This window comes from Protopterus annectens, chromosome 4.part0 (assembly GCF_019279795.1).
Source record: "Protopterus annectens isolate FY-2018-M chromosome 4.part0, PAN1.0, whole genome shotgun sequence".
Taxonomy (NCBI): domain Eukaryota; kingdom Metazoa; phylum Chordata; order Ceratodontiformes; family Protopteridae; genus Protopterus; species Protopterus annectens.
The window spans coordinates 858899505-858909205 of NC_056733.1; positions in this window are offsets into that span (position 1 = coordinate 858899505).

Genomic DNA, 9701 nt, shown 5'->3' on the forward strand with positions numbered 1-9701 from the left:
TGTTTATTTGTGATTTGCACAGCAGAGCTGAAATGAGAGTTTCCTGTTTTCTTTAATACCTGCACTTGCTTGTATACATATGTACTCTGTAACTTATCTTAGATGGAGATTCAATGTTTCTACAAAGTCAAATGTGTCATGGTATATTTACTAAACACGCACCTCTAGACTGTATCACACATTTGTTATTTTAGATGATGTCTGTCTAAGACAAATTGTTCAAAACGTTTAGAACATTTGAATAAAAAATAAAATGTCATTTCTTAGAAAAATCATGAATATCCAATTAAAATTGTTACATCTTTGTAATAATCAGAAAATCAATGATAGAATTTTGATACCTTTTAGACACTTTTTTTCTGAGAATGTGTATCAGGTACTAAAGGAGGAGAAAAAGCCTGCTGCTTGAAAATCATATTTGTGCAAGTGGAAAAGATTTTCTAGTTGGTACCACTCAAAGAACCTGGACCTTTCTGAAGCCCAGCTACTTCTGCTTCTCTATTATTTGTGTGTTACTGTACAGTGGTTTATCGTGCCCTTCTGTCAAGTTCAGCTGTTTCTGCTTGTCTGCCCTTAGATTCCCCCCTTTTGAGCAATTCTCAAATTACCTCAATTTTGTCCTTGAAAAACTCACTTTGTCTCCATTGCATCCAGTTCACAAGAATGACTTGAAGTTCTTAACAAGGAAGGCTGTTCTACTTAGTGCTCTGACATCTGCCACATGGCGAGCATCTGAATTACAAGCAATAATGGTGAATTGATCCTACCTCATTTTTCATTAGGACAGGATTTCTTTAAGAACAAATCCTATATTTATGCCTAACGTCGTATAAGAGTTTACTTTAAGCCAGACCATTGATCTCCCATTCTTCTTTCTATCCAAATAGCTTAAGCTACTGCAATAGTGATACATGTATGACTCTAGTAAAGTTGTTTAAGTAAAGTTACCATAACAGTAGATCTTCTAATGGATTACTGTTGCTGTAGCCATCGCTTCCTCAAGCCCATTATGTTTTTTTTTTTTACTGTTATTGTTGCACTTGCCAAGATCAGTTTGTTGGCATCCCTTTTTATACATAGTTATGTTTCACCTTGTTTTCTAGTACCAGTATACAGGGCTGTTGCTTGCTTCCTGGGTAAAAAAAATGCTCTGAGCTATTTTGGTTATGCCTTGAGTGCTCTTGAGAGCTGGAGTGCAGGGAACATACCCAATGCTTTGGAAAGCTAGCTAGGGCATGAGGTAATACCCAAATAGTTTAGGCTACTGCAACAGTGATCTATTAGAATATTTACTGTTATGGTAGGTTTACTTACACAACTGTATGTTCTATTAACTTTTTTGAGTTAGAGTCTTTTTGGCTTTTCCTGGTTAGGGGTCGCCACAGCGGAAGTCCGCTCTGCTAATGATTGGCGGTGAATTTTTATGTGCTGAGGTGACAGCCCAATGCCCAACCTTCAAGGAAGGCACATCCATTCATGCACGCACCTACCTGCATGTCTTTATCATTTTACACAGCCGCAGGGAGGACATGCAGACTCTGCACAGAAGGAACTCTGTCCGAGAATTGAACCAAAGAACTTCTTGCTGTGAGGCAGCAACGTTAATCACTGCACCACCATGGCCCTTAACTTTTTTGATTTAGAGTAATATGTACAATTTGTCTCTGATTCTGAGCTTTTGTCCACCCATTATATTTGGCTTTGCCCAGAATTGTTTAGCAAAAAAGTTATGAGGTATGTTGCGGATGAAGTTCCACAGATAAGAGGTGTAGGTGGGCCCGGCTTACCCATTGTAGGTCTGTAGATTCCCACATGGAGTTGCAGGGTGTTTTGCCCCAGCAAAAATACTTATTTTTAGTTTTTGCTGTATGTCAATTATATGTGAGTGGGTTAGGTTTATCAACATGTCAGGGCTTTTAATAGCTTAAATTTAAATGGACTGACCTTTAATGACTTATAGTGAGTTAGCTTTTGACAAGAAGGGCCATATCCAAATATTTATAGCGAGTTAGCTGTTGACAAGAAGGGCCATATCCAAATATTTTCCCAGTGTCTCTTATTTTGTTATACATCAGCTGTAGAACCAAATATTACTAAATGGTGTACGGACTGCAGCAAACCACAATCCACTGATGTGATGTGGAGTACGGTAACACCCACATGGCTTAAGCCACTGTCACATTTTATTTTATTTTATTTTTATTATGCAGGCTTGTAGAATGGAGTACAAGGACACATTTTCAACCACGGACTAGTTACAAAAGAAACTAAGTTTACAGATTAAAAGAAATCACCAAGAGCCAGTTATTCAGACAGTGGCAATAGGACTGTCATAAAAACTACAAATAAGGCCAAATATCTTAGCTCAGTATAAGGTTAGTAAAACAAGGTAGCTAGATTAGAATGTGGTGGTATTCTACTAACGATGTTTAAAAATATTGTCTAGGTAACCCTGAGTACATGCATACACTTGGTTATTAGGTGCTGATTTTGTGCTGCAACATTTTCATTGATTTATTAATTTATTGTATTTATTAACTGGGAAAGCACATTTTCAGTGGAGTACTTTGGAGAAAAACTCTGATACAATGTAAAACAATACAGCTTATTCAAAACCGTCACAACAACTGCAAATCACAAACAAGCTGATAACAAGATCTCCTCATACAACTAATATATCATATACAGGTATGAGCACATAGCAGTTTAATTGCATATTAAATTAAAAAACCCTATCATCAAGGTACATTTCAGAAAATTAAATACAATACAACAGGATGTAGCTGTGCAAGTTAAGCATAGTCACTGAACAAAAAAAGTCTGGAAGGCCTTCACTGAACCAGGCACATTGAATGAATACTGAAGATGAAATAAAAGTGAAATGGCACCAGCAACAGCTGTTTAGTTACACAAAGTCCAGTTGTAAGAAACAAGAACCAGATAGCATGAAGGATGTCAAACTGACCATCCTAACAAGAACAATTTATGTTACTCCACAGATACAAGTCCAGTTACTTTACAGGTGATTATTTAAAGAAGGCTGCCTTGAGTGTGTGTTTATTAGTGGTGCAATGCAGGTTATGAGTCAGTTTATTCTAATGTTTCTCTCCTGCCATCAATACATAGCATCCCCAAATTCATTGTTGGCTACAGCCATACAGATACAACATTCTAACTGATGTCCTGAGCTCATATAGAGTTTGATTCCATCTTCTGCTATCAGACAGGAAGTAGAATTATCGAAACTACAGAAAACAAATATGAGAAAAATGCAGATGGATTAGTGACAGTTGATTAACTCTAACCAATGAATATCTGACAAGGAAGAGCTCTGGTGGGTAGAGTCTATATCACTTTGTCAAAACTCAAATGAGCGAACGTTCATTTGTCGAACACCTATTCAGTGAAAACACTATTCATCAACTGATGTTTTAAGAGAAAATTTTCCTAGGGCAAACTGATGGTAGTCCACCCTAGCAACTGTAGTGACTGTAAACAAAACCATAAAACTTAACACCTATGCAGGTGGGGGCTATGTCCCCAACTAAATATACCAACTCCGAGATAACACTACAGTGGGGAAAAGGGCAAATTCCAGATGGTGGCCAACCATGGGTTTCCCTAAGAAACTTTTTGCTTGAAACATTGGTTGATGAATAGTGTTTTCACTGAATAGGTGTTTGACAAATGAGCATTTGCTCATTTGAGTTTCAACAAAATAATATAGACCCCTGGTGGGTCTTATCATGATGACTAATATCGAGCCAGGCAGTTCTATTGCATGCTTGTTGAAGATTATGTATAAGGGATGGCAACTACCCAAAAGGAAAGTGTGAAGAGTACAAAAGGGATACAGAAGATGTGAATTTACAGTAAAAAGTCTAGCACAATCTATAGAGAATGAACAGATGTTATATACTCTGTGAAGTTTCTGCTTTGCCACGTGGAGATCAAATCTTAGTTGGTGGTCCAGGGCACAATCAGGACACTTCACAGTACTGACTTCTTCAAGTCTGTGCTATTGGTAGCCAGCTCATCTTAGTCATTATAACAAGTTGATAGAACAATAAAAGATGGGGCATCATGATTTTTCTTAAAGAAAATTTTCAAATACTGGTTTCACATATATTAAATCAAGAATTTCAGTATGGGATACTGTCACTTATGTTTACCAACAAACTAAAGAAAAACTTGTATTGGAAAAAAATGGCTGCAACCATACATTTATTTGTTATAAATTATTATAAGTAAATTCAATCACCAGTTAGATACAGTCAAAAACATGAGATGTGCTTAAAGGACAGGATATCAGATCAAATGAGCATAAATCGCATGCGTGGCCTCAACCTGGTGTGTGACATCAACAGGACTTGTTGGCAGGACAGATTTGTGTCCCAGAGACTCCCCATCTGTGGAAAAGACTCCATCTCCATATCAAGCAGAGTACCTCTTTACCCCTTTTTAAGTGCAACCTGAATAACTGGATGGGAAACAGAAAATGCATCCCTGGGATTCCACCCGTGTCCCTGCTGGACATGGGCATTGGGTACCGACTTATCTAAACATGGGCTAAACTGTTGGCTAGGCTTATAAGAGCCTCAGGGCCAATAGCCTAGTAACCTCCTATGATCCTATGACCTGGGATGAAACCATTCAGGCCAGTGAAATGATCATCTCATGAAAATTCAGTAACAAACCCATGAAATTATGAAATTGCATACAAATCGCTACAAATCAGCCTGGAGCTTTGCAAATCAAGATGTTACTAATGGGTCCTAGGCCTTGATCCCCAGTCTGATTGCCTCCAGCAAAGTGTGCTGTAGTCCACCCCTTATTCCAGGCCCTGAGTTGCTGGAAGTGGTCATGGCCAACATAATTGGAAGGGGCTAAGCTGTCCAAGCCTGTGCCCTTTCCACTTGGCCCCATAGAAAAATGTAACCTTCTCATACTGTTGCTTCTATCCAGTAACATGACTAGAACACCATATCATAGTCTGCCTAGCACTGGGGAAAATGAAAACATGAAAAAATAGGAAAAACAGAAAATTTCTTCTTGACCTCTAATGTAACCAAACTTGATGGTTAGCATGACCCCCAACTTGTTTGAATTACACTCTTTCTTCTTTTTACAAAGAGGAGTGGGTTGGTGCTTTTTGTTTTCTCCTCTGGCTGAATTCTTCTTTGTTGTACTACTCCCCCTCCCAGACTGACCGCGGGATTCAACAAAGTTTCCGTGCAGGAATAACTCTTCCTGCATGGAAACGACCGTGTAGGTGCAGCACGGCAGCGTGCCATACATATGTAAGAAGGTGTGATGCCGTGCTGCAAAACATACATGGTTACATGTACAAGTGCAGGGGGTGTGTCTGAGAGCAGTGCTCTCACAATACGCCCCCTGCACTCCATAACTGCTGTACAGCAAAAAGCAATAGTGAGAGTGTCCGTGGACAACCCTCAATGAACATATATTTGTAGAATGTTCAGATTGTTGCCTCATATTGTTGGTGTGTTCCCCTAACATCTGTACCTGTCTGGCAAATAGCTGAGGATGGAAGTCATTAAATAATGACAAACATATGAGCTGAAGATGACACATCCCTCAGAAAATACATGATGCAAAAGCTATTTTCAATCAACTTTCCAAGTTTGTAAGAGTAATATTAAAATGCAGTCCCTATGTGTCCCCCATCAGTTTAGGCATTGTTCAGATACTTCACTCTAAGAGGTTGAGAGGTTTGCTTATTACCTCACAAAGATGTACAAATGTCACATAAGCATGATAATGTAGAAGAAATCAATGTGCATACCCTACAGTACAAAAATAAAACACAACAGTTACAAGTCCGCAATAAAGTTTAAGCGTAGCTAAGCGGGTGTGTGCACCATGCAGCTCTGCTCAACCTAGCTTACACATCAGAAGCAGCTAAATATGAATATACCCTGCTCAAAAGCAATATGGAAATAGTGAAGTGGTTAGTGTGTTCGCTTGGTAAATAGCTGTTCCTGGTTTGATCCCCACAAAAAACAGTTCACATTTTAAATGAAAAAGCAGTACATGTTTATTTTTTTTTTATAATTAGGTAGTAAATAACATAAATCTGTATAGCATAGTAGTGTAGTAGGTCTAGATGTGAGGTGTCAGTGTAATAAATTAGTGAAACCCCCATATAAACACAAGTGCCCCATGCTGTATAATCACACAAGAATAAATGTAATGAAAGCACATAGGGGGATGTCAGGGAAGGTAAGCAAAATTATAACAAGTCAAGAATAAGGAATTGAGCCCATACAGTTGATATTCTATAAAATAAAATGTAAGCATTGCTTATATATGAATGGTAAGCAATGAGTAGCCCAGCTAAGTGGATCTGCCCATTGGTAAGCAATGCTGAACCTGCCCCTTTAAGCACTGCCAACCTTAGCTAAGCAGGTTTGCCTGTAGCTTAGCTTAGCTCAGCATATTCAAAACTGTCCAATCACACAAAAGGGAGGGAAATCGGACATATTTAAACCTTGCAGGTGGTAATAAAGCTCATAGCTGGTTGTAGCTCCCCACTGGAGGCATTATTGTTGGAGTTAGTAAGGCATCACGCTTTCAGGCACAGAGCTGGAGCATACAGGAGTTCAAGGTCATGGTAGGACTCCTGGTTAAAAGCCATGACATGAGACTGCTGCAGGACCAGTACCAGGGCTCCCAGTACAAAATGGAGGCCTGAGAAAGTCTCAACTGTGATCTCACCAGTGCCACTGGCATCTCTCAGACTGGTGAGCAGGTCCAACACCACTATGCTGATTTGAACCGGAGAAAGAGGGAGTTCTTGGAACAGTGGGTCCAAGAAGCAAGGCAGAGGGGTGATGTCCCAGGAGTGTGTAAGTATTCATATAAATTTCTGTTCACCAAAGTCCAGCCTGTGTATGTGATGGATAGGTATGCATAAATGTTTCTCTATCTTCTTTACAGCTCCAGCTGAGCGGGCTGCAAATCAGGAAGCCCACGTCTGCAGGCTGCAAAGGCTGCGTCACGAGGCAGGTGAGCAAAAATCTAGCTTATACTAATAATAACAAATAAAGATGAAGGAGTAAAATGTCACCTGCCAGTATTAAAGATGGGCATGCCTTGTACAATATTACAGTAATAGTCTCATATAGGTCATTTATGAATAAAAGTGCAACTGCTGCATAATAAAATCAAAAGCCTGGACTGGTTGTGTTTACTCTGGTATTGTATGGATTGAAATGTTTACAGGTTATACATAGCAGCTATAGCTCTGAAAGCATTAAACAATCAAAAGTCTCATCTGACAAAGTTAGTGCCCCTATAAGACACGAGATTAACTGATATTAAAATTGTCATGCACCGTCATCTGACATATGGATAGTAATGTTGGGTTAACCACTGTTGTACGCACTGTGCTAATTCAAAAGGTATGTATAGGAATATATGTATAAGAATGTTGTACTTACAAGGTCAGATAGGACAACAAAGAATGAGAAAGAAATCCTTCACAAAAGAAGTAGTTTCTCAATAGTGCATTCTGATGAAACACACACTTGTAATCCTTCTAGCAGAAACATCCATAGTTCGAATCCCGGGAGTTGTAGGAAGCTGTATGCATAAATTAAAATAGAAATATGTGGAAATGTTTAGAAACAGTCAGGTAGTGTAAACTAACATTCCCTCCACAGGTCTTCCAGGTAAGTGAAATTATAATGTAGCCAGGAAAACACCATCACAATTATACTGTGTACAAACATAACACTGCCCAACCCAATGCTATAGTTGTTGTAACAATAACTGTAGAGTACAGTGTATAGCAATGAATAATAAAGCTGTAAGCACTACAAGAATCTACAGTTGTTAAGTGACATCTCCCCCCCACCTAATCTCCACCAATAATCTAAACTTGTATATGAATTGGTATGTTTGTCACTAAACCTACTGTTGGGACATGTGTCCTATTGTTTACAAATGTTGACATTTATTCCAATTAATGTTCCCTGTTCATATAATATCATTGGTGGTCTGTTGCTATCAATGTAACCTGCATGCCTGTGTAATACCCACTTTGGGTCCATATATACATGTGTTCTATTTCATAGGTTCATAGGTTCATAGGTTGGTACTAGGCTATCAGCCCTAGGGCCTATACAAGCCTAGCCATAACAATTCCCTGGCTATTTCTTCCCACATTATTTACTTTCCTGGACCCCTGTCTAGCAGGGCGACTGATGTGATCCCTGGGTGAATTTCCTTTCTCCCATCCAATCGTCAAGGTTCCTCTTAAAGAGGTCCAAAGAGGCACTCTGCTTGACATGTATGGGCAATCTATTCCAGAGTCTGGGGAGTCTCTGGGTCAGGAACCTATCCCTCCAGCATGTTTTGTTTATTGTGATGACAAGGTTTAGATCCCTGGAGCGTGTAGCTCTGAGGGATTGGGATTTCTTTAAGTGTAGCATGTCCAACAGCTCTGGGTTTGACATGGCCTTGTATGTTAAGCAGAGATCGCCTCTGAGTAGACGATATGCGACAGAGTATAGCTGGAGTTTTTAAGGCGGTCAGCGTAGGGCATCTGCTTTAGGCCTGTGATTCTTTTAGTGAGGTATTTCTGAGGCCTTTCTAGTTGTTGCAGATGTCTTGAGAGGTACATACCAAATGGGGCATTGTATTCTATAATGGGTCTAATGAGGGATGAGTACAGTGGGACAATGACCTCCTTTTTCTGGATGAAAAGCCCTTCATGATGAGGTGTGCCACATAGAAGGATTTCCTGACTGTTGTGGCGATGTGGTTATCGAAGGTGAGACCACTGTCCACCTGTGTCCCTAAGTCTCTTATTACACTTTCTGTGTTTAGTGTACTGCCACCTATATGGTAATTCATGGATACATGTTTTTCCCAAAGGGATAACAATACATTTCTTGGCATTGAGCTTGAGTCCATGGCTCTGGCACCAAGCATCTGTTTCTGTAAGGCCCTTTTGTAGAGTATCCACATCATTTGGGGATTCAATAATGGCTCCCAGTTTGCAGTCATCTGCAAACTTTGTTAGCCAGAGTCCCTTAGTGTTGACCTGTACTTCAGAGAAGTAGATGCCAAACAAGAGCGGCCCCAGGACTGAACCCTGAGGTACTCCACTTGTCACTTGTCTGGAGCTGGATTTGGAGTCGGCTACTTTTACAGTGTGGGTTCTATCAGTAAGCCATTTAGCAACCCATTGGGTGACATAGGGATTAATGCCCAACTTAGTAAGTTTATCTATGATTTCAGAGTGGGGGATGGTGTCAAAGGCCTTGGCAAGGTCTAGATAGGCTGTGTGGACCACCTTACCCTTGTCCATGGCTCTGGAGACTGATTCAAAGAAGTCAATCAGGTTCAGGAGACAAGATTGGCACTTCACAAACCCAAATTGGGTGGGGTCCAGTGTTTGAAGGTTTCCAGTGTCTTTGTTTATAAGTTCCATGATAATACACTCCATGGCCTTGCAGATAAGGCTTGTCAGACTGATGGGACGGTAGTTTCCAGGATCCAAGGAGGATCCCCCCTTGTGGATTGGGATAACTGTAGCTCTGCGCCACTCAGTGGGCATGAAACCTGAGGTGAGGCTATGATTAAACATGACACTTAGGTGAGGTGCCAGTTCATATTGTAGTTCATTTAGTACACAGCCCGGGATGTCATCTGGTCCCATGGATGCTGTATTC